The sequence below is a fragment of the Bos mutus genome, chromosome 3, assembly GCF_027580195.1.
Source record: "Bos mutus isolate GX-2022 chromosome 3, NWIPB_WYAK_1.1, whole genome shotgun sequence".
Taxonomy (NCBI): domain Eukaryota; kingdom Metazoa; phylum Chordata; class Mammalia; order Artiodactyla; family Bovidae; genus Bos; species Bos mutus.
The window spans coordinates 97,246,442-97,264,065 of record NC_091619.1 but is presented as its reverse complement, the minus strand read 5'-3'; the positions used below and the strand labels follow the sequence as shown (position 1 = coordinate 97,264,065).

The 17,624-nt window shown below is 47.3% G+C and overlaps 1 long non-coding RNA gene across 2 annotated transcripts; it reads right to left on the bottom strand.

Annotated features, from left to right (window-relative positions):
• Positions 1–7,613: 7,613 nt before the first annotated feature.
• Positions 7,614–11,644, bottom strand: LOC138986134 (uncharacterized). 2 transcript variants are annotated; one of them, XR_011463036.1, is made up of 4 exons: positions 11,364–11,644; positions 10,943–11,043; positions 9,756–9,952; positions 7,614–8,697 (listed from the first exon to the last, which is right to left on the bottom strand). It is a non-coding gene; the product is annotated as an uncharacterized lncRNA (long non-coding RNA). The 2 variants fall into 2 exon arrangements; XR_011463035.1 differs by lacking the exon at positions 11,364–11,644 and having other exon boundaries at positions 10,943–11,107.
• Between the last annotated feature and the right edge of the window lie 5,980 nt (positions 11,645–17,624).

Here is a 17,624-nt window from a genome sequence, read left to right as displayed (position 1 = left end):
CTGGTTGGATCTCCTTGCAGTCCAAGGGACTCTCAAGAGTCTTCTCCAACACCACACTTCAAAAGCATCAATTCTTTGGCACTCAGCCTTCTTCACAGTCCAACTCTCACATCCATACATGACCACTGGAAAAACCATAGCCTTGACTAGACGGACCTTTATTGGCAAAGTAATGTCTCTGCTTTTGAATATGCTATCTAGGTTGGTCATAACTTTGCTTCCAAGGAGTAAGCGTCTTTTAATTTCATGGCTGCAGTCACCATCTGCAGTGATTTTGGAGCCCAGAAAAATAAAGTCAGACACTGTTTCCACTGTTTCCCCATCTATTTCCCATGAAGTGATGGGTCCAGATGCTATTATAGTTGGAATCTTTTAAATATTGTTCTCTATGGCAAATGTTTGCTGCTGGTGTATAGAAATGCAATCTTGCAAACGTTTGTCCAATTGCCTTGCTCTGTTAATCTAATAATTTGTGAACTTTTTATTTCATCTTATGTGGACAATCATATTATCTGTACTTGATGACAACTATATTTCTCCTTTTCCAGTTAGTTTTACCTGAATGTCTTTGTCACCTATTAGGACTGACGTTTCTCCTTTGGACTCTCTCAGCCCCTGTTCTTCCTTGTCATACAAAATTTTTTCTCTTCTGAAACTAAATTCTAAGGAAGGGCCAAGTATGTATGTTTCCCTCAAGCCAGGCTTCAGCAATATGTGAACCGTGAACTTCCTGATGTTCAAGCTGGTTTTAGAAAAGGCAGAGGAACCAGAGATCAAATTGCCAACATCCACTGGATCATCGAAAAAGCAAGAGAATTCCAGAAAAACATCTACTTCTGCTTTATTGACTATGCCAAAGCCTTTGACTGTGTGGATCACAATAAACTGTGGAAAATTCTGAAAGAGATGGGAATACCAGACCACCTGACCTGCCTCTTGAGAAACCTATATGCAGGTCAGGAAGCAACAGTTAGAACTGGACATGGAACAACAGACTGGTTCCAAATAGGAAAAGGAGTACGTCAAGGCTGTATATTGTCACCCTGTTTATTTAACTTAGATGCAGAGTACATCATGAGAAATGCTGGACTGGAAGAAACACAAGCTGGAATCAAGATTTGCCAGGAGAAATATCAATAACCTCAGATATGCAGATGACACCACCCTTAGGGCAGAAAGTGAAGAGGAACTAAAAAGCCTCTTGATGAAAGTGAAAGTAGAGAGTGAAAAAGTTGTCTTAAAGCTCAACATTCAGGAAACAAAGATCATGGCATCCGGTCCCACCACTTCATGGGAAATAGATGGGGAAACAGTGGAAACAGTGTCAGACTTTATTTTTCTGGGCTCCAAAATCACTGCAGATGGTGACTGCAGCCATGAAATTAAAAGACGCTTACTCCTTGGAAGCAAAGTTATGACCAACCTAGATAGCATATTGAAAAGCAGAGACATTACTTTGCCAACAAAGGTTCGTCTAGTCAAGGCTATGGTTTTTCCAGTGGTCATGTCTGGATGTGAGAGTTGGACTGTGAAGAAGGCTGAGTGCCAAAGAATTGATGCTTTTGAAGTGTGGTGTTGGAGAAGACTCTTGAGAGTCCCTTGGACTGCAAGGAGATCCAACCAGTCCATTCTGAAGGAGATCAGCCCTGGGATTTCTTTGGAAGGAATGATGCTAAAGCTGAAACTCCAGTACTTTGGCCACCTCATGCGAAGAGTTGACTCATTGGAAAAGACCTTGATGCTGGGAGGGATTGAGGGCAGGAGGAGAAGGGGACGACAGAGGATGAGATGGCTGGATGGCATCACTGACTCGATGGACTTGAGTCTGGATGAACTCTGGGAGTTGGTGATGGACAGGGAGGCCTGGCGTGCTGCGATTCATGGGGTCGCAAAGAGTTGAACACTACTGAGCGACTGATCTGATCTGACCTACCAGTTTGTCCCTTTCTGTTGTCTTAACTTCTTTCTGTCCCTGTGATTCTTTGTCAATATCCATGTCCTCAGAAATTTCTATAGGTTGTGGGAACCTGGATAAACTTGTCTGGTCAAAACTCATCTGTGGAGATTTAGCAAGATTAGTGAGGTGGAGTCAAAATAAAGCTTTAAAGATGAAAGCAACTCCCTCGGGAGTTGGTCCACGAATTCCAGTGAGAAAGTATTACCAAGTGAGGCAAGGTCTTGAGAGCCTTACCTGAATACAAGGTGGGTTTATACCCAGAGACAGCTGTGGCTTTGTCTGGCTGACTCTGTTGACCTTCTACCACATTTCATGGCTTTGAGAGAGAGGGGATTGAAGAGCAGAAAGGATTATGCCAAGAGATGCAGTGATTGGAGTAGGTCATCCTGAGCTTGGCTTTATCCTCTGCCATTTCAGGGCTGAAAATCTGGGTCCTAGGAACAGGCGGACATAACAGCAGGTCTTTCTTTGATTCCCCCAGGCAGGCATAGTCCCCACTCCATCAGCACCTGCCTGAAACATGGCTGTCTCTCCCACCAGACTGGCACTTTTCAAGGGCAGGGCCAACTTCTTATATCTTCCTGGGGTCCCTAGCACCCAGTATGGTGGGGAAGGGACATCAGAAAGTGCTTGATCATTAACATTTGTGTGGTAGCTCAGAGCATGTCTGTTCACAGAGATCATCCAGGCATAATCTATTCTCCTGAAAGTCACAATTCTGTGAAACATGATAGAGATCATCATGCATTTTATAGCCAAGAGGTGCAGACAGGTGAGCTATGAATTCAATTTCAAACTGCTGTTAAGTGTCTGTCTGTCTGTATGCTGCTTCACATGTGCTGTCTCTGGAGGGATCCATATCTGGAGTGAGGCTGGTATCCTCCCACTAAAGAGCGTTTGGTGTATGGGGAATCTCCTCCGGGTGGAGTGATAGGGAGCTCTGTCTGGTGTCAGCATCCTGTGATTCTCTCCCCAGCAGAGTCTGCCTCCTTTGGTCAGCAGAGGGAAGCAGTGAAACAGAACTTTCTGAAGCCCAGGGCTGGGTTCACCCTGCTTTGTATGTTCAGAGCCTCTGCAGAGTTCTAGGCAAGTAATAGTGACTGCCATTTACCGAACACCTACTATGTGCCACAATTATTATAATATATATTATTTCTAATCTTTAAAACAGCTGCACATAGAGAGGATGACCATCTTCATTTTCTAGATGGGGAAACGGACTCAGACATGAAGTCACTTGCCTGTGGCCATGGAGCTGGTGAATGGTATACCTGGCATGTGAACCAGGTGTGCTGGTTCCAAAAAGTTTGTGTGTCTCCGTTAGCAAGCCCAGGACAAATGTCTGTTGAACAAACTTTTTGAATGAAGTCAAGACAGGGTCCTCCTCCCTCTCAGACACCCTGCTCCTCCCAACCATCCTACTTCTTGGGTGAACACCACAAGCCCTCAACAGGGCTGAGAGCAGATCTTCAGCTTGAGGAGGAGATATTTCTGCTCCCTGCCTTCCCTCTTCTAATTCTGTTACCGCCCAAAGTCTTCCATAATGTCTTTTTTTCTTTCTTTTATTAATTTAATTTTTTTGGTTGTGCTGGGTCTTTGTTGCTGTGCACAGGCTTTCTCTAGTTGTGGTGAGCAGAGGCTGCTCTTCATTGCAGTGCATGGCTTCTTATTGTGGTGTATTCTCTTGTTGGGGAGCATAGGCTCAGTAGTTGCAGCACATAGGCTTTAGAGGGCAGGCTCGGTAGTTGAGGCACATGGGCTTAGTTTCTCCATGGCGTGTGGAATATTCCTGGACCAGCGACTGAACTTATGCACCTTGCATTGACAGGTGGATTATCTACTGTTATCACCAGGGAAGGCCTGCTCTTTTCTTTCCGAATCTATCTCCAATCTTATTTTCCATCCAAAGCTGGGACAGGAAACAGAAGCTTGAGGCTAGAATCTGGTACACTGTAATGGACAGGACTGGACTGCTGACCTCTGCTGCTAGTCTTACATCCAAGTGATCCCCAATGGCCATTGCCCTAGGATAAGTCTCCACCCTCTCTTGTCAGCCCTCCTCACTGCTCTCCTACCCTCCAAGTCTTTCCACATCCCCATATTAATCTCCACGTTAGCTAGAGTGACTAATGCCTCAGGTCCCTTTATGGCCTTCAGTCCTCCCCACGGGCTCTGGGTCAAGCTCCAGGTCCTCAGCCTGGCGTAAAAGGCTGGGCATGCTCTGGTTTGGCCTGCCTCTCCAGCCTCTCCTCTCAGTCTGAACCATACCCACACCCTGTGCCCCTGGAATTATCCGACAGCTGGCTGACTGTGCCTTGCCTCTTTGGTCTTGGTTATCCATGTCACTTTCTCTGCTAGGGAATGCTTGTTTATCTTTCCAGATGCAGTTCTAATGACCCCTCTTCTGGGAATGCTTCCATGACCTTTCTTTCTATCCCAGCTGTAACAAATTCCTCGCCATGGTTCCAGCAACAGGAAACACTTGACTGCCCTGATTTGTTCTGTACTTTTCTCTCCCGCTCTGGGAGTTCCTCCATGTCTGAGATAGCTCTTTATCTCCAGCCATCAGCACTAGTATTAGTAGCTCAGGATAGTAGTAGCTTACTGGGTATCTGTTGAATGCATGAACTTGGCCTCAGATGGCTTCCCTGCTCAGGCCTGTGGCTTCAGGCTACTGCTGCTCTGATTGCCTTTGAAGTTGTGCAAAGTGGTATGAAGAAAGAACCGGCTTCAGTATCCCTGCTGGTCAGGCTCTCCCTTCCTCTGGACACCCTTCCACAATGAGGGAGCGTTCTCCACCACATCCCACCAGGCCCAGAGGTATACCCTACTTTGGAGCATAAGCTTTGAGACACATACCCTCCTTCCTTCTCTCCCCACCACTTCTCTCTCCAAAAGTCTGCCAAGAGCCTAGTAAATCTCTGTGCAGCAGCTGACACCCGCTGTTGCCTCTGGCATTACTCACCCCCTGTTATCATTTGTCAGGAGAAAGGGAGAAGGAGCAGGTGTGGTTGGAGATAGTAAGACGTGAAGGTAGAGCGGGTGAGTCATACCTTGATGTTCTAGGGCTTCCATCTCCGTGAAAGGGCAAATGCTGATTCAGCAGAAGTAGCTTCTCTTTGGCCCTCTTTTCAGGGATGGGATGAATGATTTAGTGTCAGAAACCCCAGGGTCTCCCCTGAGGGAAGGTCCTCAGAGCTATCTGAGCCAGCCTGCTGCCTTTTAGCAGAACCTGTTTCACACTTTCTGCCCTTGTCCTCTCCTTCTCACAGACATGTTTGTGATACATATCATCTGATTTGCTTTTTCACTTTCACTTTCAGACACTAACCATGCTGCAGAGGGGCTCAGGGTTCAATCCGTCTATGCTGATTTTAACTGTCTGCTTTAGTCGAGTTTTGATCATGGGAAGAACCATCACCCATCTCTGGGTATGTCCAGCACAGTCCTGGTCAGTCCCGAAGTCAATTCCAGATACTTATTCCCGAGTCTGCAAATTGCTGTACTCTCTTGTAGCAGTGCTTGTAGTGAGCACCACAAATTTTACACATTTGCCAAATTTTAAGCAAACAGGTTCACGATATGGAAGCAAGCCCGAATGGTTTCAGTTGTACCAGGTGTACACCAGTGTAGTTCAGTGCCCCGGGCAGAGAGTAGTGAGCTTACTACCTTCTGGGCGTGGGGGTGTCAGGCAACTAGCAGCACTGCCCTGGGTTTCCCAAAGTCCTCTAGCCTGTGCAGTCACACTACCCTTGATACTCAAATAGAAACATCTGAGATACATTTCCACACATGGTGGAAAACTAGAATGACCCTCACAATATTTTCAGAAGCTTCTGTTTCTCTTGGTGATTTCCTGGTTGTTGTAGTGATCTTAAACTTGTCTACAAATTCTTCCTATCAGAAGAGTGTAGTCTAATTCCTTCCCTTTGATGATGGACAGGCTTCAGTGATTTATTGCTCATAAACAAAAAGAGGTGGGGGACTTCTCTGGCAGTCCAGTGGTTAGGACTCCATGCTTCCACCACAGGGGGCATGGGTTCAATCCCTGGTTGGGAGCTAAGATCCCACATGCCATGCAGCATGGCCAAAAAAGCAAAAGCAAAAACCAAAAAGCTGGAAAGAGGCAAAGGTGATGCTGTCTGATGCCTGAGGCTAGATGGTACCAGATGATAGAATTTCTATCAGGCTCTGTTTTTGCATACTTGCTTTTGGAACCCACTGCCATGCTGTGAGGAAGCCCAGGCCACACGGAGAGGCCATGTGCAGGTGTTCTGGCCAACAGCCTTACCTGGGGCCCAGGTGACAAACGTGAGTGTTAGGTTTGCCACGTTTGAACGAGGAAGTCTTTGAGAGGACTGCAGCCCTAGGGAAGGTGATGGCACCCCACTCCAGTACTCTTGCCTGGAAAATCCCATGGACAGAGGAGCCTGGTAGGCTGCAGTCCATGGGGTCGAGAAGAGTTGGATACGACTGAGTGACTTCACTTTCACTTTTCACTTCATGCATTGGAGAAGGAAATGGCAACCCACCCCAGTGTTCTTGCCTGGAGAATCCCAGGGATGGCGGAGCCTGGTGGACTGCCGTCTCTGGGGTCGCACAGAGTCGGACACGACTGAAGCGACTTAGCAGCAGCAGCAGCAGCCCTAGGAGGGCTGCTGCCACCGTGCTGCGTCCTAGTAGCACCATCCTCTTTCTGTGCCGCTTGGGCCCACATGCACCATTGTGCCTCCTCCTTCATCCCCACAAAGCCCACTCACGCAAGGTTAGTACATGTGCGATGTGGGGCTGCAGAGGGGAGCTGCAGCAAAGATCAGGACAAATGAGAACTTGAATTTGAATATTAGACTCCCATTAGGGAAGATTCACAGGCACTCCACAGGGGATTTTGGCTGGTTCTACAAGCGAGGCCTTCTGCCCTCATTGTGGGGCTCTCTTTCCACTCTCAGTCCTCCTCTCCCTCTTCAGCTGCATTGATTCTTGTTTTCATAGGCAGTCATCCAACCATCACAGTGTTAGTCCATAAATGTAAGGCTGCAGGAAATGAAAGATCATTTCTTTACATGTAAACTTATTTCCTTTCCTCAGTGCCCTTCCTACAGGTGGTGGAAATGTATCTCAGTCAACTCTGGGTCTCCTCACTCCTTCTTCCAGGTGTGTGTCGAGTTCTGGGAGTCACTGCAATACTGTTGAGGCTGGGCTGTGGGGTGCCTGACTCTCCTGAGTGTACACTGTTCTGCCTCACCCTCACTCTTAACTGTTAGCAAAGGTGGCCACTGTGTCTTCCTTCGTGTCCAACCACAAGGTCCTTCTGGGTCAAACTCCCTCCCAGTTGTCCCTGAACGCCCCCTGGGGGAACAGAGCATGCGTCTGCTCCCGTGATGTGAGGCTGTGAAGACCCATCAGCCTAGAAGCACCATGCAGCCCCTTCCTCAGCACCTTTCCAGAGCCACCTGGGCCATGCTGCTTTCCTAGGCTTGACCCTGGGAGGATGTGTGTCCCTTTTCCCTGAGTTCCCACACAGGTAACACAAGGACTTCTCAGGGACTTGCCAGAGTCACACCTTGTCTTCACTCTTCACTGGCTCTTTCTCTGTCCCTGTGTTGTAGAATCTGGAGTCACAAAACACCCCTCGGACACTCAAGACAGTGTAGTTTATTATGCCAGTTTATATTGGTACACCAGTACCAGTTCTAAGGGGAATTGGTTTACAATAAGGACCCTGATGATTTTGGAGGGCTTGGTTTTATGCCCTCTGCTACATGACTGGCCACGTTAGTAATTAGTTTTACAACATGCAGGTGCTGAAAAATTAACAATTACATGTAGGTACAGGCACTATAATCAATATAACTGAGACAACCTGACCTTTACTTCTAGTCTTTGTTTGCCATCTGTGAGAAGGGGGTTCCTGCTTTTTCTTTAATGATGGTTAACAGGGTTCATGCCCAGTTCACATCCTGCCTTAAGATGGCTGACAGTCTTCAAGATGGAATCCCTCTTGCCCTCCTCCCAGTAGTCCCAACATTCCCTCCTCCTGATGCTCATCTTATCTTTAATGGTGGGCATCAGTCATGGGTAAGTATTGTACATGGGGACTGTGTACCTGTAGCAAGGCTGTCAGTCTAGAGGTTATACACAGAGTTATACATTGGAGAATTCAAGGCCTAAAAATAATACAACGATTACAAAAAGATTTTTCCACCAATCACCTTTGATCCAAGAAAATATCGATGACCAAAAAAGGAGTATTATCATTAGACATAGCTTTTACCTCAAATGTCACACATGGGCTTGATCAATTTGGTTAGAGTTTGGATTACATCAAGAAAGAATCAACAGGTTGTGAGTTACTAAAGAAAGAAATGTTTCTCATTGTTGTTTCAAGAACGAGCAGAGGGGACTAAATTCCTCTCTGTGTAAGGGAGACACCCACCAAGGAAGTCCACCCCTCACCGACAAAGGCATGACCCCACAAACCCGACAGTTAAAGTTCGAATATGAGCGGGTCCAGGACAGGAACACATTATCCTGAGTTTGCAGTCCTGGCAGGGTCGTCATGCTGATCAGGAACAGCAGGAATCATCTGACACAGCTCCATCCTGGATCTGGTTGTTGATGGAAGACGAGTCGGGTCAGTGGTTCTTCCGGGTTAGGATGGGCAGTCCAGTGTCCCTTGTCCTCCACTGCTGTCTTGAGCCGAGTGTGGTGAATCCAGGGAGTGATACCTGGAACTTTAACTGCAATGGGAGTGGTTAGTACAATTGTGAATGGCCCTTTCCAGGTGGGGGCAACGTCTGCTGCTTCCAGTCCTTTACCCATACTAAATCTCCTGGTGAGTATGGGTGTACTGTAGTGCCTAGAGAAAATGGAATTCTCTCCTGAACATAGCGGGTGATGTCATGGATCACCTTCCCCAACTGTTTCAGTTGCCACAACACCTCCATCCTTCCTGTTTGTAAATTTCCCTTTACTTCCCAAATAAGGGAGGCCTCCCAAACATTATCTCACAGGGAGAATATCCATGCAACTGGGCGGGGGGAGTGGTCATTCTGATTCTCATTAACACTAATGGCATTATATCCATCCAGGGGACGCCAGTTTCTTGCACCCATTTTGCCAAAGTCATCTTGATAGTCCAGTTCATTCTCTCAACCATTTTGAGCATTGTTATGTATGTAGTTTGTATGTATATATGTATATGTACAGACTTATACATTGTATGTAGTTGTACAGCCAGCAGTATAGGATATTGTTTTATCCTTATGGACTGAGCCCCCACCTTTAGCTCTATTATCACAGAAGGGTGGTTTTTCACAAGTCCTGGGGGGTTACTTTCAGCCCATACTTCAGGAAACAGCTTTGTTAGGGCTTTCAGTGTGTGCAACACACCCCCACCCCCTTCCCCGGATGACTGAGACAGCTTCCATTCATCTTCCCTTGGTAACATCACAGACAGGAGGAAAGTCTCTGTTCCCACTTGCAATTTCAGCAGTGATTTCTATCATCTGGGGGCTGGTAAGAGCAGAGAACCCCTCCATCTTTTGGTGTTTCCTTCTAATATCTGGATATGACTGGGCCATGAAAGCAGCATGTAGGAGCCTTTGGTTTTCAGGGGTCTCTGGATCAAAGTGGGTGTATTGTCGAAAGGCCTCACACAGTATCTCATAAAACTCTGTGGGAGTCTTGTCTGCCTTTTGGATTACGGGGTTAGTTTTGGCCATGTTAGTAGGCTTGTGAGCCCCGCTCTTGAGGCCTTGAATAATGGCTGTCTTACACCGTTCCAAGGATTGCTTACCTTGGTCAGTATTGAATTCCCAGTCTGCTCTTGTGTCTGGAGTGGCTTCTCGGGCCCAACTTTCAGGGTCCAGTTGGCCCTCTGGTGCATTTTCTCAGAGCCACTTATGTGCCTCTGTGAGGATCTGGTGTCTTTCCTCCGTACTGAAGAGGGTGAGGAGAAGCTGGGCTATGTCATTCCACATCAGTTGGTGGGTCCTGAAAATAGTCTCCATTAGGTGAGTCATACCCTGTGCCTTCTCAGAATAGGGAGGGGGTATGCCTTTGCCAGTTCAAGTGATCCATGGTAGAGAATGGCTGATAGTAAAGAGCAGTGGGGCCAGGATGGATGTGCCTGTCTGGCCCCCCTGCGGTACTGCTTGGACCTCCGTAAGAGGCATTTGCAAAACTTCTCTCTTGAGGTTCCTTTGTAGATCCTCAGCTATCTCTAAACACTTGACCGTCCCTTTTCTCCCTCTTCTAAACTGGGGAGGGGTGGGTATAATGTTGGTGCAGTAGCTCCCATTGCACTTGGTGGTGCAGTAGGAGGTAGAGAAACCTGCGGCACTGAGGGAAGCAGAGGAGGAAAGCCTTTCTCTTCTCTTGATCTTACCTCTTGTTCAGGGGGTCCCTTTCGTGTTCCCCAGTATGGAGGGTGAGGTGGGAGTTCCTCCTCCTCTGGATCATAATATAATTCCTTTAATTTTTCTCACTTGGATTTTGCCTGCGCCAGAAAAATCTTGCTTTCTCTTTTTCCAAGATAACATACCTGTGCCCAAGGGGGTGTATTCTGTACAATTAGTAGCCATGAGTACGGGAACTGGTCTGGGTGGCCTAGCTGCCTGGTTACCACAGAGTACACAGCTTGAACTTTGTCCAATTCTAGGGTTCCCTCTGAGGGCCATCCAACCCTAAAGGATGGCCAGTCTATCTCACAAAAGGTTCTAAGCTTGTCTGGGGTTAACTTTATACCATAGTCTCCTCTAAAGCCCTTTTTGAAGTTTTTAATCATGTATTCAAGAACGGTTGGCTTGGATTCTCCACTACCCATCCTGCTTTTCTCGTTTCTTCAATCACTTACAGAAAGTCCAACTTCTATTTCATCGCTCCTTTGCAGGGTCGTGTACCCCAGCCACTGCTGATGTCTCCACTCAAAGCACAACTGCCACTTTATCTCGGCTATGACCAGGGTGGAAAAGGTTTACTTACCAAGTGTTTCAGTGGTAATACCCCTCATGTTTTTCTCTCAGAAGCCAGCCAAATCCAAGCAATTAAGCCTTCCACGTACTCCTCCTTGCATAAGTCTGATCCTAGAGAGATCCAAGTCTGTCTTATCATGGGTCAGCACAGACAAACATGCATCCAGAGCCACAGTTCCCAGTCTGGTCCTAAACAACGTTTGGGAGTTCCCTGAATCCCTAAGGAGAACTGGAGGGTGTTGCGGCAAAGGGGACAGTCCCTTGGAAGCCAGAAAATACATGGACAAACAACCAGCACAGATTCAGTTAACAGTCTTTCTTACTTCAGTAAACAATTCCCCACTGAGCCTACGAGGACACAGCTGCTGCAGACTCATCCAGCCCCAAGGGGTTGATCAGGCCCCTCCTTCCATTATTACAGTGGGACATACCTGTGTGCGCTTCCCTTCTGTTGTCTACAGTTCTGTGAAATCCACCTAGAAAGAAGATTAGATTAAACAAGAGCTGATTCAGGGGAGGAGGCGCCTTCCCCTTCCGGATGCTCTCATTCCAGTGAGCCACAGGAGGAGGCTTAGTGTGCCTGTCTCTCTGAGGGTTTCCCAGCCAATGCACCAGAAATGTTGTAGAATCTGGAGTCACAAAACACACCTCGGAGGACATTCAAGACAGTGGAGTACTGTTTATTATGCCAGAGGGTCCAAAGGGAATTGGTTCACAACAAAGACCCTGATGATTTCGGAGGACTTGGTTTTATACCCTCTGCTACATGACTCTTTACACATTAGTAGTTAGGTTTACAACATGCAGGCGCTGAAGAATTAATAATTATAACATGCAGGTGCAGACACTATCGTTAATTTAACTGAGACAATCTGACCTTTACTTCCAATCTTGTTTGCCATCTGTGAGGAGGGGGTTTCCTGGTTTTTCTTTAACAATGGTTAACAGGGTTCAGGCCCAGTTCACATCCTGCCTTAAGATGGCTGACAGTCTTCAAGATGGAAGCCCTCTTGCCCTCCTCCCAGTGGCCCCAACACCTGCCGTACCCATTCATTCGGTCTCAGCTATGGGACGGTGGTACCAATTGTTCATGTTCAGTTCAGTTCAGTTCAGTCGTTCAGTCATGTCCGACTCTTTGTGACCCCATGAACTGCAGCACACCAGGCCTCCCTGTCCATCACCAACTCCCAGAGTCCACCCAAACCCATGTCCACTGAGTTGGTGATGCCATCCAACCATCTCATCCTTTGTCATCCCCTTCTCCTCCTGCCCTCAATCTTTCCCAGCATCAGGGTCTTTTCAAATGAGTCAGCTCTTCGCATCAAGTGGCCAAAGTATTGGAATTTCAGCTTCAGCATCAGTCCTTCCAATGAACACCCAGAACTGATCTCCTTTAGGATGGACTGGTTGGATCTCCTTGCAGTCCAAGGGACTCGCAAGAGTCTTCTTCAACACCACAGTTCAAAAGCATCAATTCTTTGGTGCTCAGCTTTCTTCACAGTCCAACTCTCACATCCATTCATGACCACTGGAAAACCCATAGACTTGACTAGATGGATCTTTGTTGGCACAGTAATGTCTCTGCTTTTTAATATGCTGTCTAGGTTGGTCATAACTTTCCTTCCATGAAGTAAGCATCTTTTAATTTCATGGCTGCAAGCACCATCTGCAGTGATTTTGGAGCCCAGAAAAATAAAGTCAGCTACTGTTTCCACTGTTTCCCCATCTATTTGCCATAAAGGGATGGGACCGGATCCCATGATCTTAGTTTTCTGAATGTTGAGCTTTAAGCCAACTTTTTCACTTTTATCAAGAGGCTTTTTAGCTCCTCTTCACTTTCTGCCATAAGGGTGGTGTCATCTGAATATCTGAGGTTATTGACATTTCTCCCAACAATCTTGACTCCAGCTTGTGCTTTTTCCAGCCCAGCGTTTCTCAGTATGTACTCTACATAAAAGTTAAATAAGCAGGGTGACAAGATAGAGCCTTGACACACTCCTTTTCCTATTTGGAACCAGTCTGTTGTTCCATGTCCAGTTCTAACTGTTGCTTCCTGACCTGCATACAGGTTTCTCAAGAGACAGATTAGGTGGTCTGGTATTCCCATCTCTTTCAGAATTTTCCACAGTTTATTGTGATCCACACACTCAAAGGCTTTGGCATAGTCAATAAAGCAGAAATAGATGTTTTTCTGGAACTCTCTTGCTCTTTCAATGATCCAGAGGATGTTGGCAATTTGATCTCTGGTTCCTCTGCCTTTTCTAAAACCAGCTTGAACATCTGGAAGTTCATGGTTCATGTACTGCTGAAGCCTGGCTTGGAGAATTTTGAGCATTATTTTACTAGCGTGTGAGATGAGTGCAATTGTGTGGTAGTTTGAGCATTCTTTGGCATTGCCTTTCTTTGGGATTGGAAAGAAACCTGACCTTTTCCAGTCCTGTGGCCACTGCTGAGTTTTCCAAATTTGCTGGCATATTGAGTGCCGCACTTTGTTCATGTGCTATTCCTTTAAATTTCCTGTTCATGTTACGGAGCTTATGCTCCAAATCCTTCCGGGCTTAGGTTTTTGAAATCTGAAAGCCTGGTTTTTGCAACTCCATGTCTTGCCTTTTGAATCTGCAAGTCAAGAATGCTACTCTGAATGCTTATCTAGTACCTAGAGGGTACTAGGAAGGGAATGGGGAGAAAAGTGCAGAGAGATTACAGAGTACTGGGAAGTAAACATCTTACACAGTGTTCTGAAGTCTCTTTGTCCATTCAGCTCACATCTAACCTGTGGCCAGGGGCTGTGCTGTTCTTAGCTGCTCAGTCATGTCCAACTCTTTGCAACCCTATGGACTGTAGCCCTCCAGGCTTTCCTGTCTATGGGGATTCTCCAGGCAAGAATACTGGAGTGGGTTGCCACACCCTCCTCCAGGGGATCGTCCCAACCCAGGGATAAAACCCATGTCTCCAGCACTGCAGGCAGATTCTTTACTGTCTGAGCCACAAGGCACTTCATTTAATTTATCTCCAAACCAAAATAACATTCTTTGCCTAAGAGCAATTCTACCTTCTTCCTAAGCCAGTTGGCCCAGATGGCAGGTGACTTTTAAAAAGAACACTTTGTCCTTACTGTTACATAATTTAAAAACTGTCACCAGAGCTATAATGGACACCAGCACTGGGGACCTTGAGACAGAAAGTAGTGACCAATGAGTTGCAAGGGTCAGGTTGATTTCCTGGAAGAAGTGACATTTGAGCTGGGCGCACATTCCAGGCAGAGGGGAAAGCAGGAGAAGAGCTACAGAGGTTGTCCTGGGATCCAGGAGCAGGAGAGGAAGGAGGGAACTGCAGGGTGCCAATGGGGAGAGGACACCAGAGTGACCTGCAGGAATCAGCTGTGCCAGGCCTGGGTGGCAAAGTGTTTGAATTCCATCTCAAGGGTAACAAGTGTGATCCCTTTAGTAGATTCTAGACAGGGAAGGTGTTATTCAGTTGTCCAACTCTATGTGGCCCCATGGATGGTAGCATACCAGGCGTCCCTATCCTTCACCATCTCCTGGAACTTGCTCAAACTCATGTCTATTGAATCAGTGATGACATCCAACCATCTCATTCTCTGTTGTCCCCTTCTCCCCCCACCCTCAATCCTTCCCAGCATCAGGATCTTTTCCAATTTGTTGGTTCTTTGCGTCAGGTGGCCAAAGTATTGGAGCTTCAGATCCAGCATCAGTCCTTCCAATGAATACTTAGAGTTGATTTCCTTTAGGATTGACTGGTTTGATCACCTTGCTGTCCAAGGTACTCTTGGGAGTCTTCTCCAACACCACAGTTCAAAAGCATTAATTCTACTGTGCTCACCCTTCTTTGGAGAAGGCAATGGCACCCCATTCCAGCACTCTTGCCTGGAGAATCCCATGGACGGAGGAGCCTGGTGGGCTGCAGTCCATTGGGTCGCTAAGAGTCGGACATGACTGAGTGACTTCACTTTCACTTTTCACTTTCGTGCATCCGGGAAGGAAATGGCTACCCACTCCAGTGTTCTTGCCTGGAGAATCCCAGGGACGGGGGAGCCTGGTGGGCTGCCATCTATGGGGTTGCATGGAGTCGGACACGACTGAAGCGAACTTAGCAGCAGCAGCAGCAGCCGTCTTTATAGTCCAACTTTCACATCTATACATGACTACTGGAAAAAGCATAGCTTTGACTAGACAGATCTTTGTCAGCAAAGTGATGTCTCTGCTTTTTAATATGCTGTCAGTTTGTCATAGCTTTTCTTCCAAGGAGCAAGCATCTTTTAATTTCATGGCTGTAGTCACCATCTGCAGTGATTTTGGAACCCAAGAAAATAAAGTCTGTAGCTGCCTCATAGTAGAAACAGACAAGCAAGTGCCATGGTTCAGGCAGTTTCCTCTCTGACCCTTTCCTGGTGTTTCCTCATTCCACTACCCCTACTTGAAATGCCAGTGCCATTCTCTTCCTTTTATGGGAAAGATATCTGGCCTGGCCTGCCCTGCACTCTATTTCCTTTCTCTCGACTGAAACTTGCATCTCATGGCGCCTTCATTACAGTGACCCTGAATGCACAGGGTCATGTGAAACTTGTGACTATCCCCGTTACTCTTCTACCCCTAGGCCTTTGTTCTTGCTGTTCTCTCCACCTTCCCATACTTCTCTCTGTCTGCCTCCCTCTAACTCATCCTTTAAGTCTTGGTTCTGTAGCTGTGTCCCCAGATCATATCTAAGTCCCTCCCCACAAGTGTTTCTGATCTGTGTCTCCCCTACTTTCCAAAGCGGTCCCAGCCTAACTCCCTGGCCAGAAGCCCCAGCCCTGGGCCTGGAGCTATCTAGGCAGTGAAACTGAGTTGCTTCCTGGTTTTCTTTGGCAGCAGTGTTCCCAGGAGGTGGGATTGGCAGTGTTTCCAGGCCCTGGACATTGATTCTGATGTAAGCTTCAGGGCCACATAGTATAAAATAGGATTAATGGGCAGATCATTAGGCAGCAACAAGTGAGGCTGTGGCACCAGAGAAAGGAACCAGACTTCGTGCTGGGTTTCATGGGCCTTGCTCTAGTTTCAGAATCAGAACACATGTGTCCTAACCCAGTGCCAAAATTACTTTGCCAACAAAGGTCCGACTAGTCAAGGCTATGGTTTTTCCAGTAGTGAGAGTTGGACAATAAAGAAAGCTGAGCACCAAAGAATTGATGGTTTTGAACTGCAGTGTTGGAGAAGACTCTTGAGAGTCCCTTGGACTGCAAGGAGATCAAACCAGTCAATTCTAAGGGAAATTAGTCCTGAATATTCATTGGAAGGACTGATGTTGAAGCTCCAATCCTTTGGCTACCTGATGCGAAGAACTGGCTCATTTGAAAAGACCCTATTGCTGGGAAAGATTGAAGGTGGGAGGAGAAGGGGACAACAGAGGATGAGATGTTTTAATGGCATCACCCACTCAACGGACATGAGTTTGAGTAAACTCCGGGAGTTGATGATGGACGAGGAGGCCTGGCGTGCTGCAGTCCATGGGGTTGCAAAGAGTCTGACATGACTGAGTGACTGAACTGAACTGAACTGAACCCAGTGCCAATGACAATTTGCTATGTGACCCTGCTGAATCTTTTGTCTCCTGAGCCTCAGTTTGCTCATCTATAAAATGAAAGGATCAGACGAAATGATCTGCCTCTGGGGTCTTCTCAATAAGTATTCTTGAGTACCGCACGGGCTCTGCTGGTGATAAAAGGATGAAGCAGACCCTGTTCCTGCCCTCATGGGGAGTATTGTCAGTGCGGGGCAGACCCATGCTCAGCTGGTTCTAATGCAGTGGCAAAGTGGAATAGGTGGGTTTTGTGCTCAGACTGAACTGGGCAAGATTTGGCTGAGTTATCTTGGGCAAATGTCTTTATGCCTCTGAGCCTCAGAGCCCCTTCAGTAAAATGAGGCTGATCATGCCTGCATATGGAGGTTTGTGATGAGGGTTAAATGGAAAAAAAAAAAAAAAAAAATCAACGTGCCTAAAGAACTTGACACTCCAGGCATTATTTCAGAGATGACAATTCTCCAGAGGGGCCTTGTGGGGGGTCCCAGGAGGGCGGGTTCTCTCTGCTTGGGGTGGAGGTGTACCGGGGAAGCTCACCAAGCTGGGCCTTGAGGGTAAAGAGCAGCCCCGGGGGAGGAGCCAGCTGGGCAGGTCCTTAGTGCCCACCCATCCCTGGTCAGAGCACCATCCTCACGGGCTCTGCCCAATCTGCACCAGGCAGGGCCTTTTCTCCCTCAGTTCCCCTCAGCTTCCTGGGCCCCAGCTCCTGTGTCCTTTCTCTGTGGCTGTTCCCGAGCTTCTCCAGCTGGCCATCATCTCCTACTCATCCTTTTCACTCAGGGCAGCCTCCCTTCTGCCTGAAACCTTCTCCTCTGGCTCTGTGAAGGACCTTGTGTCCTTCTAGGTTCCCTCAGAACCCCACCTTCACCCCACCACACTGTTCTCATGCTCATTTGTCCCCTGGGTGCTGTTTATCCTGCCCCGTTGTTCTTGTGTCTCCTGCCTGCTTGGGACCTGGATCTGTCTTTTATTCCCCAACTCTGTCCTGCATTCTCAACTGTGTTCTCTTCCAGTGTCTTCCCTTCAGCATTAAACAATTCTCAGGTATCTTATCTTAGGGCTTCTTGATGGCTCACAGTAAAGAATCTGTCTGTCAATGCAGGAGATTCAGA